Source organism: Prionailurus bengalensis, chromosome B1, assembly GCF_016509475.1.
Source record: "Prionailurus bengalensis isolate Pbe53 chromosome B1, Fcat_Pben_1.1_paternal_pri, whole genome shotgun sequence".
Taxonomy (NCBI): domain Eukaryota; kingdom Metazoa; phylum Chordata; class Mammalia; order Carnivora; family Felidae; genus Prionailurus; species Prionailurus bengalensis.
The window spans coordinates 73,249,599-73,269,043 of record NC_057344.1 but is presented as its reverse complement, the minus strand read 5'-3'; the positions used below and the strand labels follow the sequence as shown (position 1 = coordinate 73,269,043).

Here is a 19,445-nt window from a genome sequence, read left to right as displayed (position 1 = left end):
TCGGTTAAGCGTCTGACTTCAGCCAGGTCACGATCTCGCGGTCCGTGAGTTTGGGCCCCGCGTCAGGCTCTGGGCTGATGGCTCGGAGCCTGGAGCCTGTTTCCGATTCTGTGTTTCCCTCTCTCTCTGCCCCTCCCCCGTTCATGCTCTGTCTCTCTCTGTCCCAAAAAAAAAAAAAAAAAAAAGAAGAATAAACAATATAAACAAAAGAGAACCTTTGCTGTTGGATAGTAAGTCCAATAATATGAAATGAGTAGTAGAATAGTCATTTTATTTATTTCAGTTTATGGAGCCAGAAGCAGATAGACTGTCTAGTAAGTTGATTTTTTTTTATTGACATTCTCTGTGCAACTAACTAGTCTTCTAATTCTGCTGAATTTCCTGAGGGACTTGGGCAAATCTGTTGGATTGAAACGTGAATAGCTTTAATACAGCATATTTCATTATAGATATCCAATTTAGGGCTTACTAAATCTAGTGACCAGAGTATGAGGAATTTAGAAATATGCTTTTTTTTGAGGCCCTATTTGGAAGGGAGCTCCTCTCTGATATGTAAGGTAACAGAGCCACCTGCTGGTGAACTTATTTCACCATGAGGCAACAATAGGCACACTTCTGTGGGTATCTCTCCACTCAGACTGCCTCATACATTCTTGTAGGTAAATATCCTCCTAACCCATTCCTTTTGTATGTACGTAATGTATTGTCTGGATGTTAGATTTTTCTCCTTTTCTGATTAGGAAGGGATTGTAAGGTAGGAACCAGTCATCAGCCAGTGTTGATCACCAGCATTCAAACTGGACTCTTAGGTCAGAACACTGAACACAGAATGTGGGTGTGAGACTTGCCTGGGAGACTTTTTGGTATCAGTCTGGGCTCGGTGGAGCTGTGGATTCTAGATGTGTGTTTGGCTGTACTTCCTAAGATCCTTCTTTTGGGATGTTACGTAAAAAAGCCAAAGATGAGGGTGCCTGGGTGGCTCAGTCAGGTAAGCGCCTGACTTCATTCAGCTCAGGTCATCATCTCATGATTCATGAGTTCGAGCCCTGCATTGGACTCTGCTGGCAGCTCAGAGCCTGGAGCCTGCTTTGGATTCCGTGTCTCCCTCTCTCTCTGCCCCTCCCCCATTCGCATTCTGCCTCTTCCTGTCTTTCAAAAATGAATAAATATTAAAAAAAAATTTTTTTAAGCCAAAAATGGCCCCCATATATTCACCCCTCGGTTGCTGATTTCTTTACAACAGGCTGGGACCCATGAACTCAAAAGCCTATGGGCACCAAAGCCAAATCTTCATATTTAAAACATATTCAGTTGTTTTAAACACACCCAAAATAAGCATATTTTAAAACTTATTTAGAACTGGCCTGCTTTGCAAATGCCAAGAAATGGCATCCAGCATCTGCTAGCCGTGGATAAAATAAACTTTGTAGCTCTTAAAGACCTCTACTCTGCTGCTGCCCTTTGGAGTTCCCTGATCAGAGGCTCCCAGAGGGGCTGCTGAGCGGCCTCACTTAGACCTGGAAGTCTCCTTTCCCATGAACGTGTCCCCCAGGAGTTCCCTTAGCTTCCCACTCTCCCAGGTGGAAGACCCTGTGTTGCCATAGCATCCAGAAGGCCCCCCCATACCATGTCGGACACCCTTCCCCACTTCCCACATGCAAACCTGTCAAAAGTGTTGCCCAAATAAAGCTTGCTCTGTGCTACTCCCTCCTCAGGGTCTTATCTTTTCCTTGATCAGCCCCAGATATCTCCAAATCACTATATTGGGCAAGATAGGCCTTGTCTCCACAGGGAGAAAGAAGTGAACTTCAAAAACTGAGAAAAGTCAAGTTGTTTATATGGCCATGGCTGTGTCTCTTCTTTGACTGTTCTTGTTCCCCCTTAGAAAGCAACGTTGTTTCTCAGATAGAAGCAAAGGGGCGCCTGGGCGGCTCAGTCGGTTAAGCGTCTGACTTCAGCTCAGGTCATGATCTCGTGGTTCGTGAGTTTGAGCCCCACGTCGGGCTCTGTGCTGACAGCTCGGAGCCTGGAGCTGCTTCAGATTCTGTGTCTCCCTCTCTCTGCCCCTTGCCTGCTCACGCTCTGTCTCTATCAAAAATAAATAAACATTAATAAAAAAAAAAAAAGATAGAAGCAAAGAGGGCTTGGAGATATTGGTGTCCCTAGTTGTCCCTTCCCAAAGTGTTCTGGAGGACTGGCCCCAAATGGATGAAAGCTCATCTCTTTAAATACGTTGTGCTTTAAATATGCTGTAAATATTCTCCCCCCCCCCCCCCCCCCCCCCCCCCCCCCCCCCCCCCCCCCCCCCCCCCCCCCCCACCCCCCCCCCCCCCCCCCCCCCCCCCCCCCCCCCCCCCCCCCCCCCCCGCCAAGGGAAGAGTTGTCCCAGCTGTAGGCAAAATGGCTAGGCCTTAGTCTGGCTCTGAGTTTGGTCTAGGACCCCTATGTTCTTGACCTCACTAGTGGAGTACAGGAACAGTGGAGCTACTAGGAGAGACATTTCGGCCAAGTTAGGCCCGAAAAAGGACATCGAGGGACTGAGCCTAAAGCCCAGGGGCTCAAGTATTGGAAGGTTATAAAAGCTTTACACACTTTCTTGGTAATTCCTTCTCCCTCTGTATAGTTGAGTGTATGAAAATAGCATCTCCCCTCCTGTGGTCAGTCAAGGGTCAGACTGACTGTTACTGTCTCACAGCACCACTCAGTAGCTCCGATACCCTGGACAGTTATTTAGCCTCTCTGTGCCTAAGCTGCCTTGTCTGTAAAACAGAGATAATAACAGAACCCACTCTGTAGGTTTGTTGTGAGGATTAAATGAGATCAGAGTTAATTTTTCTTCTAACAGAGGCAGTATAACGTAACAACTGAGCGTATGGATACTGGAGCCAGATTGCCTGGCCGGTTTTGTTTGTTTGCTTTTAATTTTTTTAACGTGTTTTTATTTTTTTTTTAGAGAGAGAGACAGACAGACAGAGCATGAGCAGGGGCAAGGAGGGTGGGGGGTGCAGAGAGAGAGGAAGACACAGAATCTGAAGCAGGCTCCAAGCTCTGAGTGGTCTGTATAGAGCCCAGCCCAGGGCTCGAACTCATGAACCGTGTGAGATCATGACCTGAGCCAAAGTCTGTCGCTTAACCGACTGAGCCTCCCAGGCGCCCCAACTTGGGTTTAAATTCCAGCTTTACAGCTTACTTCTAGCTGTGTGACCTTCTCTATGTCTCAATTTCCTCAACCTTACAGTGGGGATAATTTGGTGGCTCTCTGCCCCTCACCCACTCACGTTCTTTCTCTCTCAAAAATAAACAAACATTTAAAAAAAAATTTAATGGGAATAATTATATTATCCATCTCATAAGGTTGTTTTATTTAATGTGTTAATAAATATAAAACATTTAAACATAAAACAGCATGAAGAACCTATTTTTGTTATAAAATAAATAAGGCTCTTAGAACAGCTTCTGGTAAATAGTAAGAACTCAACAGATGTTAATTCTTTTGTTATTAGTCATGTAACTGCTCAGATCCATAAACTTTATTAATTATCCTACAACAAAGAAAGGATTGGCTTCTGTTTTCTTCCTTTTATTATAAAATTTTACTTCCAACTTAAATTCTTGCTTTTTAAATTCCATCCAGGAGGAGAGCCAGCAGCATTGGACTTGAAAGAATGAGAAGTGCATTACTGGAAACTAAATGACTTAGACATTAAGTGTAAAAAAGGAGACTCACTGCTCTGTCTACCAGAAATTAACTAGCTTGTAAACACCCTCCACGTACTTCTTTGCATCTCTCTTATACCTGTGTAGGAATGTTTGCTGTGATCCTGTGTTCCCAGCAGCCTTGCTCAGATGGTACTTATAGCTATAGGAAAACCAGGTTCTTCGTGGACATGGCTGGAAAAACAAAGCTGGCCTGGATACAATTCTCTAGCTCCTTGGAAGAGAAGTTGGAGGCTGCCATAGCTTTGTCTTGTTGGATTTTTCCTTCTCAAACACAGACTTTGGAAGACGGTGGGGAATGCGGGAAAGTGGGGGGGTCGGGGGGCAGGAGAGGGGCAGAGAGAGAGGAAGACAGAGAATCCCTAGCAGGCTCCTCGCTGTCAGAGCAGAGCCGGATGCAAGGCTCAGTCCCAGGAACCTTGAGATCCTGACCTGAGCAGCAAAAGCCAAGACACTTAATCGACTACGCCATCCAAGTGCCCCAGGATCTTTAAATCATTGGTACAAACTCCAAAAAACAGAAAAAAGGAGCCGAGCCAGCAATCCTAAACCATGTTTTGTGGTCATGGTTGATACAGCTCCAGCACTGGGTGGGAACCAGTGGGGAACGAAACCGCCCGGTTGGGCGCACAGGTGGGGCCCGGCCAGCAGAGGGCGCGCAAGGCGCCGTCCACCCCGCCGAGCGGCCCGCCGGGCGCTGGGACTCCTTCCTGGCGCGCAGCCTGCGGCGGTCCCTGGCGTGGCGACTGCTGCGGGCGACTCTCCCGCTGGGACGCTGGCACCTGGCCACCGGGCAACCCGGCCGAAGCCGGCGCGGGTGATGGGCCGGGATTGGAGAGCCCGCCTCCGACTTCTGGGGAGACACTGAGGCATCAGGTAACCGAGCGGCAGCCTGCGCCCCGCGCTCACTCCGACCGACCCCGGGTCCCCTGGCCACCGCAGGCTCCTTTCTGCGCTGCGTTCTCAGAAGAAAAGGCGGGAAGGGAGGCGCGAGGAATTGGCTGCAGCCCTGGAGGGAGACCCTAGGTGTGGGGGCCAGAACAGGAGCGATGACACTTGGACTCTACCAAATTTAGAGACGCCCAACTGTGCTTTTACTCGGCCACGTGTCCTAGCTTTGCACTGACCTTTCCCCTCCCCGGAGAAAGAGTGGGCCTGGCACCAGCCTTTGCTCAACCCCTCCCATGGAAAGTGCCCGCCTGCCTCCCTTTCCCTTACCCTGTGCTACTCAGTCCCTTCCTCCTGACCTGATCCTAGTGCCTAATAGCTTCTCCATTAGGAGCTTGGATGTCTGATAGTTGCATCCCCAGCTCTTCCAACCTTTGAAAATCTACAAAATGGTTCAGAAGACGTTGGCAGCTGTGAATTTGAGGTTCGGAGTGGAGACAGTTAAAACTGTGATTTTTGTACCTTTCTTGTGCCTTTGGCCCCCTCTAAGATTTGCCTGATTTATTAACATCTGAAGTAAAAATATGTTCTTCCTCTTCCCCTTTTTGAATCCTTTTATAAGGAGGAAATCAAGTGATGAGAAGAGGGTGGGGAATCAGTTCCCCTTATTCAAGTCCTGACTATAGATATACACTAACATATGATCATTGGGCCTGGGGGTTTTTATGTATCTGTTTATTTACATATAAATCATCTGGTGACATACAGTGAACATTCTGGGGAGATTCATTTTGAGGAGATGTAAACATTTTTTTGAATCGAAATGTGTTTTGACACTTGGGTCTGCCCTGGTTGCAGTGTGTATATCGTTTGATTTGAAGGCCCTTGTCCCTGCCCTGAAATACCAAACCCTTGTCTGTCATTGTGCCCCCAAATTCTACTATCGATGTTTATTTCTTTTTGTTTACGGTCTTAAAAGTCTTTAAGAGTTCCCCCTCAGGAATCAGTTACCAAGGGAATGATGACATCATAATACGTTATTGAGGAAGAGCCTGCTCTGGGATTCAAGAAACAGGGCTCACTGCTGAAGGCCTACGTGGAGTATTTGGCTCTGAGCCCAGTTCTGCTGCTAATGGGCTATATGACCTTGATTGTTCAATTTATTTAATCTCTTGGAATCTTGTTTACCTCACTTCAGGGAGGCTGGAACTAATAACCTTCATCTGTTGGCCAATGAGTGCTAAATATGGCGATCAATCTTCGTCCCCATCTTCCTTGACCTACTAGCAGTACTGGACCAAACTGGTCATTCCCTCCTTAAAATGCTTTCTTCTTGAAGTCTCTTGAAGTTTCCCTCCTTCCTCCCTGCCTACATCTTCTCAGTCTCCTTGACTGGTCCTCTTTATCTCTAAAAGCTAGGGTTTGCAGTGTCCCAGGCCTCTTGTTGGACTTGCTTACCTTTAAAAAAAATTTTTTTTTTTACATTTATTTATTTTTTTGAGAGACAGAGAGAGACAGAGCACAAGTGGGAGAGGGGCAGAGAGAGAGGGAGACACGGAATCCGAAGCAGGCTTCAGGCTCTGAGCTGTCAGCACAGAGCCCGACTTGGGGCTTGAACCCACAAACCATGAGATTGTGACCTGAACTGAAATCAGACACTCAGCTGACTGAGCCACCCAGGTGCCCCTGGACTTGCTTGCCTTTTAAAAGGCACTCTCTTGGGGCGCCTGGGTGGCTCAGTCGGTTGGGTGGCCCACTTCGGCTCAGGTCATGATTTTGCAGTCCATGAGTTCGAGCCCCGCATCGGGCTCTGTGCTGACAGCTCAGAGCCTGGAGCCTGTTTCAGATTCTGTGTCTCCCTCTCTCTGACCCTCCCCCATTCATGCTCTGTCTCTCTCCATCTCAAAAATAAATAAACGTTAAAAAATAAAATAAAATAAAATAAAATAAAATAAAATAAAATAAAATAAAATAAAATAAAAGGCACTCTCTTCCATGATATTTAACATCACTACTTTGATGGACTCCACATTTATGCCTCCAACATGGACTTGTCCTCCTCTGAAATCCATATTAAGAAACCTGGCTGCCTTCTTGGCATCTTCTGTAAAAACCATCTCAGAAACATCATGTTTAAAGCTGAACTTACGATCTTCACCCCCAAATCTGCTGCTTGCCACCCTACCCTTCCCCCCACTCCCCCCCCCACCCCCCATCTTGTCCATCTCAATGACAAACCTGTCTTTCTCTGCTCAGGCCAAAACCCTTGCAGTCAAACTTGCCTTCCACCTTCACTCCAGTCTATACCACTGTCCCTCTAGTTGGACTATAGCAATAGCCTCCTACCTAGTCTCCCTGGTTTTTCTCTTGCCCTTCTGCGGTGTATTCTCCTCATAGCTGCAACAATAATTCTGTTTTGTTTTGTTTCATGTTTTTATTTATATTCTAGTTAGTTAACCTGTAGTGTAATATTGGTTTCAGGAATAGAATTTCATAATTCATCACTTACATAGAACACCCAGTGCTCATCACAACAAGTGCTCTCCTTAGTACCCATCACCCATCTAGCCCATCTCCCACCCACCTCCCTCCAGCAAACTCAGTTTGTTCCCTATCATTAAGAGTCTTTTATGGTTTGCCCCCTTCTCTCTTTTTCACCCCCACTTCCCCTATGTTCATCTGTTTTGTTTTGCAAGAGTAATGCTGCCAGTCAGTCATGTCCTGTGTTGGATGAAGACTGTCCAATGGCTTATCTCATTCAGAGTAGAATCCAAAGTGCTTAGGGCGACCTAAAAGTGTGATATATTTTCAGATTTGTTTCTGGCTTCATCTCTTTCTTGCCCCTCACTACTTGCTCACTAGCATTGCTGGCACACTGACCTCCAATATGCCAAGCACATCTCTGTCTTGGGGACGCTTATTAGTGTAGACACTTACTAGTCTTTCCATCTGAAACATTCCTTCTCCCAACAACCCATGGTTGGCTCCTTCACTTCCTTCAGGTCTCTGCTCACTCAAATATCATCTTATCAAAGACACTTACCCTTGATTACTTGATATTCAATAGCCACATTCAACCCTATCCTTCTTGGTACTCCTGACCCCTCACCTTACATTATCTTTCTCCACAACACTGTCCAGCTGACAAATACTTGGGCTTTTCTCTCTCTCTCTCTCTCTCTCTCTCTCTCTCTCTCTCTCTCTCCTTGTCCCCTCCACAGAATGTAAACTCCAAAGAGGGAAGAGATTTGGACAGTTTTTATTGCTGCTGTGTCTCTAGTGGCTAGAACAGAGTTTGGCATATGTCTTAGTCCCTTTGGGCTGCTATAATAAAATACCACAGACTGGGTGCCTTATAAACACCAGACATTTATTTCTTACGGTTCTGGAGGCTGGAAGTCTGAGACCAGGGTGCCATTATAGGTGAGTGAAGGCCATCTTCCAGGTCACAGACTTCTGCTATGTTTTCACCTTTTGGAGCTCTGGGGGGGCCTGTTCTATAAGGGCACTAATCCCATTCATAACCTGAGCACTTCCCAGAGGCCCTACCTAATACCATCACCTTGGGCATTAGGACTCAATGTATGAATTTTGTTGAAGACACAAACATCAGCATGAAAGGTTATCGACACATCTTTATTGAATAAATGAGTCTAAAAGGTGATGCTTGTAATATTTAGATCACAGGGCTAAACTGAAGATCATATTGTGAAGCCATTTTGTATGCTTAGTAGCATACAAAGACCTTTGGCTTAGTAGTTAGAGAAACTTTGCTTCAGACCCAGGTTACATACGCACAAATAGTGTGAACTTCTCAGAAGGTCCATTTTCCATATTTGTGGAATGGACAAAGTATAATACCTCGAAAGTTTATTGTGAGTATCAGGCAAAACATAAGTGTACGTGAAACATTTGGCCGTGAGGAAGCTAAAAAAACAAGCAGTTTTGATAACTTATGTGTGAATGTGTTTTGTAAGCTATAAAGTCACACATATACATATAGCATTAATATTACTGAGGACATTGTATGCAATGTAAAAAGTTTACTGTAATAAACTTTTCAAAGTGAATGATTTCAGTGTTCATAGCATAATGCAAATTAGAAAATGAAAAATTAGTAGCATCTATACCTCATACCTGTAGGTTCTAATGGAAATGATTATCTGACATCCTATTGTTCCTGCGTAACTTTCCCTTATCCTTTGGCCCTGCTATGCCTAAGAAAGCAATATATATTCTTATCATCTCAGTCTCAAAAAACCACACAAATTCAGCCGCTTAACTCACAAGTAATCCAAGTAATGATCTGGTGAGAAGCTGTCAGATTGCCATTTCTTCAGCATGGTCCTGCCCTATGAGTACTATTTATTTTATTAAAAAATTTTTTTTAATGTTTATTTATTTTTGAGAGAGAGAGAGAGACAGAGCGCAAGTAGGGGAGGGGCAGAGAGAAAGGGAGACACAGAATCCAAGGCAGGCTCTAGACTCTGAGCTGTTGGTACAGAGCCCAATGCAGGGCTCCAATTCATGAACTGTGAGATCATGACCTGAGCCACCCAGGTGCCTCTGTACTGTTTACTTTAGTTCAGCACACAATAATAGAACATAGAGATTTAAAGGGGAATATGACATGTCCTTGTGTTATAGTGTAATATAACTCAGTCTCTTGTGGTATAGTGTAGGCCAGTTTTACAAGGTGTATAGAATACAAACTGTTTGAGGACAAGAAGTAAGTGAGTTCCTACCACAAATAGAAGACAGCAGGAAGTCAGACAGATCGCATACTGATTATTTTTTTTCATCTTGAGTTATTTTTTCCTTGAAAATCCAAAGGTGTAGGCCATATTCTTGAGACTGGGTTAGCTCTGAGGCCTCTAGGGCACAGAAGGTTGTGAGGTGGGGAGACCCTGAGACCCAGGCCCGGTTCTGAATTCTTGTCGTTGAGATTTAAGAATTATAGATTACAGGACTGCTAGATAAATGAAGGCAACTTCAGAGCTTCCCTGGAAGTTCCTAAGCAGTCCTGCTTTGGTTGTGATGTACCTGTTCCCTGGTTTGCAACCCCCTTCTCAGTAATCTTACAGGCTCAGAATGACTTTAAGAATCCAGGTAACGTGTTAAGCTTTTCCTAGGTCCACACCCCCACCAATCTCACAGCCCCGCCTCCCAGGAAGCCCCGCCTCCCCGGAAGCCCCGCCTCCCCGGAAGCCCAGCTCCAACAAGGCTGGGTTCTTGAGTGGATGAGCAGGGTGGACCATGTGGTCATGAGGACATGATCCCAACGTTTGAGGTCTCAACAAAGTAGAGTTGTCCTAGACCTGCAGTGTGCTTGACAGTGCATTTGAAGAAGGGATTTCTTCACTGAAGTTGGCTGTGGCCTGGAAATGTGTTTACTTTTCAATGAAGTATAAAGGCCTTGTAAGCACTCACAGGACTGGACCAGGTTTTTTTCATATTTGCCTGGCACAATATATCAGTTATTTATCAATTGTACATAGGTTTATTCCTCAGGAATATCTATTAGTCTCATATTTATTCATCAGGAATTCTGGAATATCACCATTGTTTGAACTATTTTAGTTTGACATTGACTCATCAATAAATATTTCTTGAGCAGTGTGCTGGCCCTTGGGAATATAAAACAGAATACTACCTATTTCCTGAACCCAAAATAATTTCTATTAGTCTTTATTTATTTCCAGACTTACACCAAGTCCAACATGTTGTTTACCTTAGTTAAAAAAAACCCAGGGCTCTCAACAAGAGACGAGAACTTTTGTTTTCTTTTCCTTTTTTTTTTTTTTTTTTGTAAATAGAAACCATAGAAAAACAATTTAAGATGATTATTTCTATCTTCTCAACTCTACTTTTTTTTAAAGTTCTGATTAACAGTGTACGATTAAGTTCATTCATTTAGTTGTTCAGTAGACCTCGGGCTCACAGTTTGAGGGGGCAAAGTTGAAGCAAACTCTGACCCCACAGAGTCACAGAGGGTGACTTTAGTGAGGACATCTTGCAGCCCTTGGGGGAGCGTCCTCCAGCGAGGTCCCCTGCTGCTTTGGCTTCCTTTTACCTTCTCTTTGGGCTTTGGGCTGCTTGCAGGTTCCCATCACTGCAGGGCAGACAGACTGACAGCCAGTTCTCCTTCTGGAAAATTTCCACTGTGTTTTATACTTGTCAGATGACTTTTCTCAAGAAAACAGATTTCATGAGCCACTCTCTTTGCTCCTGGACTGTTGAAACCCTGGCAGATATGATTTAAGAATCTGAACAAAGAAACATTTAAAAGTACATGACTAATTTGCAATGCAGCGTACGTCTCCGTCTTGGATTTTACATCGTCTCTGAAGCCTACGGTGGTCATTTGAGTTATCCATCAGCCACAAAGCGGGCTTTGTCTGATTTTTGTCGTATCCATTTGTTCTTGTCTTCCTTGTCTCTCTTACCACAATATTCCCACGATCACAAATACATCCACTTGGGCCCTGTTTGAATTTCACACTTTTACTGAACATCTTGACATGAAATCACAGAGTGAGATTTTTCTTCCTTCCCCGAAATCACTGATGAAAAGATTCTGTTCTGTGTGTGGTCTATAGAATGGCTCAGTTGGAGACGGGATGCACAATGTTTCAATGGATGGTACAGCTCTTCATCTCAAAGCAGTTGCTGGTGACTTCTCTGAGCTCAAGTGTCCTGGAGAAATCACATAAAATTAATTATAAGACCATTTATCTTTCATCTTTGTCTGTCATCAATTTCTCCTTTTATTTTAATGGGTTTTCTATGTATACATCACCTCATGTCTGTTTACTCTTTCATAGTTGTAAAAACCATCCCTCTCTCTTGCATTATATGGGGGAAAAGTATAAATGATTATCTCAGTAATTATTTAATTCTTATTCTTCTTATTTCTTATTCTTAATTAAGAATTAATTCTTAATTATATATTTTATGTATTTACATAAGGCTTTGCTGTGCCAAGGTCTCTGATCTAGTGAAACAGTTTCCATCTGTGAAAACCTTGTAAGCCTTTATAAATTTCCTACAATTTTAGGACTTTCCACATGACAGAATAAAGGATTCTATGGCAGTTAGTAAGAAATTAGAGGCTTACATAATCCTTGGGTATGAAAAATGAGAGATGTGATGTGAAGAAACCTTTAGAAGAAGAGCTGTTTTGAAATGTACTTTCTTACTCGTTCAAACATTAATTCAACCAGCTTTTGTTAAGTGCCCGTTAAGTACAGTGCTGGAGACTAGGGACACCACACTAACACAAAGCCCCTACCTTTAAACATACCACTGGTGGGGCGCCTGGGTGGCTCAGTCCGTTGAGCGTCCGACTTCAGCTCAGGTCACGATCTCACGGTCCGTGAGTTCAAGCCCCGCGTCGGGCTCTGGGCTGACAGCTCAGAGCCTGGAGCCTGCTTCCGATTCTGTGTCTCCCTCTCTCTCTGCCCCTCCCCGGTTCATGCTCTGTCTCTCTCTGTCCCAAAAATAAACGTTGAAAAAAAAAATTTTTTTTAAATAAAATATTTAAATAGCCAATGGTGTTTATATATATTTTATAGTAAATATTTTAAATATTAAATAATCTTAATTTCCTGTATTCAGCAGCATATCAAATATTAAGAATGAGAAGGTATATAGATCTGTCTATCTATATATTCCTATATCTATATATCTTTATTTACAGCTATAACTATATAGAACTACTTGACTGATGTAGTCACTAGAAAGTAAACAATTACATAACTCAACATTTGATAGAGCCTTATGAGCCATCTGGATATGGTTCTGAAGAAAGGAGGCAGTTGTCGTAGATGAAAGAATATTTTAAAACATAGCCCCTGTTAAACCCGCCAGCATATTTGGGTTGATTTCCAGTCAGAGAGTTAAAATTGTACTGGCTGTTTGCTCTCCTCCCCCTGAGTCTTCTGTGGCACAGGGCAGATCTTATTAGGACATCTTCCTGGAGTCAGGATAGAATTTGTAGCTGTGGAACCATAAAATCTGCTGACCATACTTGAACCAAATCCAAGACTCTGGCCTCATTTTCATGGTGCTGTGGTTTATTGTGCTAACCAAGAAAGCCTTTTGCAGTTGGATACTAGGTAACTTGAGGTGACATTACTGAATACCTCTTCTTTAAGTATTAAAAATGTGTCTCCAATTAAAAAGGATAAATCCCTTAGAATTTGTTATTGTTCAAAATATTTAAGATGAAGAGCTTTGAATAGTAGTCTGTATGTAGTTACTACGTACACTTTAGTTTTATTGTTGATGCATTTCACAATACTTGAAGAGTTGGGAGGGTCTGTATTTTAAAATATGATTGTTATCCACTAGGAGGAGCTATATCCTCTTTTAAAAAGTTAGTTACCCAGAGAAAGAGTAAAGCAAAAAGAAAGCAAGGTGTCAAGCGAGACTTACCCAAGCTTATATGAACCTCAAGTACTGGTGATAAAGATGTTACTTGTATATTATCTTTCACTTTGGAATCATGAAATGTCAACTGATCCACAAAAGTTTATACTGCTCTTGCAGACATGGAGCTAAAACATCATAGGGCCAAGAGCCCAAGAGCTCTAAAACATCAAGAGCCAAGACATTAGTGCTTCTTAGATGAGAGGGTAGAAATACAAAGGTTTAGGGGAAGGAGTTTCCTTCAGCAGAAGTAACAGTTGAAGCTAGGATTGGGAAGGATTTCTGTTAAGAAGGATGCGGATGAGTATGAAGGAGAAGCAGGGTAAGTTAGGAAAGAGGAAAGAGGAGGGGTGCTGGAACCAACAGATGAGGGGTGAGGGCAGGGGAAGGGGTGAGCTGTTGCAGAGACCGGGGAAGAACCTGGATGGTGCCATGTCACCGGAACCCACAGAGGGGGGACTTTTTTTTTTAAATTTTTTTTTTTCCACGTTTTTATTTATTTTGGGGACAGAGAGAGACAGAGCATGAACGGGGGAGGGTCAGAGAGAGAGGGAGACACAGAATCGGAAACAGGCTCCAGGCTCCGAGCCATCAGCCCAGAGCCCGACGCGGGGCTCGAACTCACGGACCGCGAGATCGTGACCTGGCTGAAGTCAGACGCTTAACCGACTACGCCACCCAGGCGCCCCCAGAGGGGGGACTTTTAAGAACATGCTAGTGGAGTTGGGGGAGGAGAGCGGGGGTGAGTTCCGATGTACCTGAGTAGGTAGAGGAGAGTGAAAACACAAAGAAAGTGTTGTGCTTGGTTAGAAAGAGGACTAGTGGGTATGAGTTAGAATTACGTACACCTAATAATCATTCTTTGGCCGGTTAATAGGAGTGGTTTAGCTCTCCAGATACTGTCTGGTGACCCTTGTCATTAACCACACATACAAATCCACACAGAGTGTGACACCACAGATGACAACAGACAAGGAGTGGGAAGACAGGGTCTTCATTCTGCCTGTGTCACTAACAAGCTTAATGACCCCACACAAGTCACTTGACCCTTGTGTAGTAGTATAAAAATAAGAACCCCTTCTTTAAGAAGGATACAGACGAATAAAAATATACAATCTAGGGGTGCCTGGGTGGCTCAGTCAGTTAAGTGACTGACTCTTGATTTCTGCTCAGGTCATGATCTCCTGGTTGACAGATTGAGTCCCACGTGAGGTTCCACACTGGGCATGGAACCTGCTTAAGATTCTCTCTCGCCCTCTCCCACTGCCCCCACAAAATAATAAAAATTAAAAAAAAATTTAAAAATACACCTTCTTCATAGAAATAAGACAGCCCTCAAAGCTTTGTCCACAGTAGGGTCACAGCTCATAACTCTGAACGTGTATAGACAGTACCTTTAACAGGCCCACTGTGAGAAATGCCAATGGCTCTAGGAAGATAAATCTAATTATAATTAGCAGATCTGTTCTGTCCATGCTCAAATAGTCAACTGATTTTGTGTGTGTGTTCCTGACAGCTAGTGCTGTTATTACAAGTATCCAGGGACCTGCAAACATGTTTGTATTTCACAAGTGGGATTTGCATCTTTCACATTCCATAGGGAGCCAAACTCAGATAGTACGAAGGAAATGGCGCCAGTAAAAAGCATGATGTTCGCCTGAAACGTGTGGCTTTTCAAATTGAAGGGTTAATAAAAGGATTTCTTTATTTCATTTCTCTTCCTGTTATGATACAGAATGTATCACCTGCAGCAAAATCCATCAGCTGGAACCAAAATGTTGGTAAGAGTAGAAAGGTAGGTACTGACTTATACTAAATAACCTCATGTTTGTGAGCAGCACAATTTCGGTGTAAACTTCTGTGTCCAAAGAAGGGTCCAGAGTCATTTTATTTTTTTTAAAAGAATTTAAGGGTCCAGAGTCATTTTATTTTTTTTAAAAGAATTTTTTTTCCAACGTTTATCTATTTTTGGGACAGAGAGAGACAGCACATGAACGGGGGAGGGGCAGAGAGAGAGGGAGACACAGAATCGGAAACAGGCTCCAGGCTCTGAGCCATCAGCCCAGAGCCTGATGTGGGGCTCGAACTCACGGACCGCGAGATTGTGACCTGGCTGAAGTCGGACGCTTAACCGACTGCGCCACCCAGGCGCCCCTCCAGAGTCATTTTAAACACTGCCTTCAGTGAATCAATAGATCTTCAATACCACTTCGGTAGTTTATAAACATACTACTGAAAAAGTAACTGCCACGAATGAATTTGCTGCCAGCACTATTCATGGATATATATTTTTAAAATATTTTTTGAAGTTTATTTATTTATTTTGAGAGAAAGAGAATGTGTGTGAGCAGGGGTGGGGCAGAGAGAGAGAGAGGGAGAGAGAGAGAATCCCAAGCAGGCTCCGTATTTTCGGCATGGAGCTCGATGCGGGGCTCGAACTCACGAACCCAGTCACCCCAAATTCGTTGATATATTTTAAGTATGATGTAACATTAGCATGTGACAGTCTTCAGCATACATGATCCCAGTGTGGTGACAACATGTTAACTCTTGTCCAGGAGAATTCCACTGTAAACCTGTTTTTCTCTTATGGAAAGGAAAATATCCCTAAGGAGATTTTAATCTGTTTAATTTGTTTATAGAAAACAAATATCGCTCAGGTCACCATCTCACCATTCATGAATTCGAGCCCCACGTTGGGCTCTGTGCTGACAGCCCAGAGCCTGGAGCCTGCTTCAGATTCTGTGTCTCCCTCTCTCTCTGCCCCTCCCCTGCTAAATAAAAAAAAAAAAAACAAAAAACAAATATCAAAACAGTAATACCTTGAGAAGCAGGTCCCCGCCTGGTAATATCAGTTTGACCTTTGTTGCCTAAACCCTGGCTGTTCCCTGTTGTAATAGTAACTGAACACAATATAAAATTTACTTGTCATGTATGTTGCATATATGTTTTATATTCCATATTCCATAATGTAACACCAGATTTCCCATTGGTGACTTAAGAATGGAGCATTCCCAGCTTTAACCTTTGGTGGTGAAGTTGTTTTTTGGCTTTGGCACCACATGTGCTGTGGGCAGACCTCAGAGTGATAGAAAGTTTCCTCTGCAAGGTGATTACGTGCTCTTTTCATGAGTAACCATATCTATGTCACTTCAGCTGGTGCTATGGTAGCTGACACAATTTCAGGTGCTTTGTTTATATTCTTCAACTCTAGCCTGACCTCCTTTTTTGGGAGGCCATAGAGATCACCCTGTAACCATGTTCTCTCCAGTGTTTTGGTGCTTAGCCTGAGGAAACATGCCCACATCAGGAGTCCCTGAGTACATAATTTCTGGGGGGAGAAAAACAAAACAAAACTCATGTATTTCAGGAAAATGTATTGGCAACTTTTATTCTTAACTTTGACTTAATGGGAAGCGTGACTCTTTACTGGACGTAAATTGCCAGGGTCCAAAGCCCACGTGTTTCACCACTCGGCCTCACTCAGCCTTTCATTGGTTCAGGTTCCTTGCCTATAAAATAGGGGTTATAATACCTGCTTTACAGGGTTATTTGGAAAACCAAATGAAACATTGTATGAAAAGTGCCTGAAACAGAACACCTTTTTCAATGCATGTTATTAATTTCTTTATTCCAATAATGAAATGTATAGGATTCTCCTTACATATTACGTGTTTTTGTGTTTTAGCACGTATAATAAAGAGTAAGCTCTCCATGAATGAAAGTTTAACATAGTTTTTTGCAAAATATTTATAGAAGGAAACTCTGTAAAGATCTGTTATCACAGATATGGAGAGTGGGAAGAAATTGCCAGACACCATTAACAGGGTGAGTGTGTACTTTTGGTAAGGTCTCTTCTTTTATGTTCTTTATTTGTCCCTCCCTCCCCCTCTCCCTTCCATCCTACCTTCCTTTGGCATGTAGTTGGACACATGTGGCTTCAAAGCGTTGATAAAGCCTTTCTCCCAAGTTTCCCAGTAATAGCAGAAACTCAGGAGTGTCAAAAGGACTTTCTCAAGAACCACCATAGTTTTAACCTCCTGGGTCTAGAGTAAAGGAAGCAGAAATTCTCTGAGAACCATAGCTACTACAGTGGTGTCCCTCTGGTATATCTAAACCAATAGCAAGACAGAAAAAGGAATTCAACTTTAACCCTTGGTGGTTAAAGATTGTTGGTTGTGAGAGGTTCGAAGGATGGGGTCTCCATGTACTTCATACTTTGGTTGCTTTATTGAGCACAACCTGGAAGGTACAGGTGTGTGCCATAGTCTGGGGACACACAGGTAAGTAAACATCTGCTCCAGCCCTTGAGGAACGGATCATGTAGCTAGAAGGGAGATGTACTGTGATCTTCTGTCTGCCTCTCCCTGCACCATGAGCTGCTTGTGAGGTGGGGGTCCTTCTTCTTGCTTCCAAATGCCTCGTGCCTGTCTGTCACAGGGCCTATCCACAGAACGCTCGCAATAAACAGATACTGATCAAAATAACTAACTAGTGATTTAGGCCGAGAAACTGAAAGTAGATTTCGGAGCGGCCAACACTTGGCTTGTAGAAAGCCTCCGGTCATTTTTCAGTGCCATTCAACTTAACATAACACATATGCCCTACCTATTTCTGTCTCTGTTTAACCACAGATGTTACAAGGTCTAGTGGAAATTCTTCCTCTTGCACCACCTCTACAGCATTCATGCAGCACTTACTTCATTCCTGGGGCACTTGGTTCCCAGCTAGATGACATAACCAAACACATTCCCTCCACCTGTGTCCCTGGCTTCTGGTCACAGCATCACTGTGCCTCATTGCCGTGCAGTACATGTTGAGCCTAATGAAAGATGGTGGGTGGATCATGGAGATATGATATCAAGAGAGGCTGTAAAAATGCAGTAAGGCAGGAATAGGATCGAGCCAAGAGCAGACTAGCAGGTGTTTTGAGAATAACAGTTAACTTCATTTTACATAGAGGAGCTCCTTCAAAACAATAGTGATGAGCTGATAAATAAAATGAGACCTGAAATAAGTGGACATGTTAGTTCTCAAAAACAGTTTATTTATTTTTTTTAAGGAAGGGAGGAAGGAAGACATCACAAGGAAACCTTTGTGTCTGAGCCTAGGGTTCATTGTGGGGGAACAGCATCTCCCCTGAGAATCTGTGATTATAGACCTGCCTTCACACAGGTTGGTGTTCAAATGTATACTGCTTTCATAGGTGGGGAAAATTGTAGTCCAAGTAATTTATTTGGTAATTTACTTAGAGGAGTTTATGGTTGCTAGTATCACCAAGGCATCTGGCAGAAAAAAAATCCAAATCCGGGATGTCTCCTTAAAAGAGGCTGCTCCACAAATAAAGCCTCATCAAACCTAAAAGGAGTCCAAAATTTTAAAACATATGTAATAATGTCTACAGAAGTCATAAATTGGAAAGATTCGATGCAGAATGGAATATGCATGTTAAAAATGCTTAAAGAGGTAAAGATAGTATAAATACCTGAGCAAGGAATAAGGAAGATTCAGAGAAGGTCTAGATGGATTTGAATAAAAACCAAATGAACTTCTATTAATTAAATGTATAATCACTGAAATAAAAACTCAGTGGATCAATTAAACAGCAGACTAGATACAATTAATGGAAGACTAAAGAACTAGAAAATGGATCTGGGAAAATTATCCAGAATGCAGCCCAGGGAAAAGAGATGGAAAATGGGAGAGAAGTTAGAGATATGTGAAAAGAATGACAAGGTTTTACATTCTCCAGTTAAAAGCTCTAGAAAAAGGGCATGTGAAGAATGGGGAGAAGTAATGTCCAAAGAGCATTTTTCAGGGTTGATGAAACATATATATCTGCAGAATCCAGGAGAATCACTCCCAAACAGATTAAACAAAAAGAAATCCATGCAAGATATATCATAGTGCAACTGTCTAAAAACCCAAAACTAAGATCACAAGAGCACATAGGGGAAAGGACAACACACAAAGGTCAGCAATTAAACTGATAGCAAACCTCTCAGTAATAAAGTTGAATGCCAGAGATTTGAGATAGTATCCATGAGGTTTATAAATGAATGTCATTCTAGAAATTTGTGCCCAGATAAACTAGCATTATAGAATAAAAGTAATGCTGATACAATACTGGGTGAACAGACCTATAGGAAAAGATGATTTAAAAAAAAGTAAGGGATGTGTGTAGGAGAGTGTTTTTACCCACATTACTTTATGCCTGGAATTACTTGAGACATAATTGAGTCATTGAACAAAATGATACGTTGGCAGTTGTTTGTTTGTTTGTTTGTTTTCATCACAAGCTTTAATCTGACCTGGATTAAAATACCCATGTCCTGTTTCCCTAAAAGCAGACTAATAAGCAGGGCCCTGGCCCTTGGTGCTGATATTCTGATGGAGTGTTGCGTTTATCA

At 43.0% G+C, this 19,445-nt stretch overlaps 1 long non-coding RNA gene across 1 annotated transcript; it reads left to right on the top strand.

Moving 5' to 3' along the window:
- Positions 1-14,158: 14,158 nt before the first annotated feature.
- Positions 14,159-18,204, top strand: LOC122475230. Its single transcript, XR_006295123.1, has 3 exons — positions 14,159-14,830; positions 16,792-16,863; positions 18,098-18,204. It is a non-coding gene; the product is annotated as an uncharacterized LOC122475230 (long non-coding RNA).
- Positions 18,205-19,445: the final 1,241 nt, after the last annotated feature.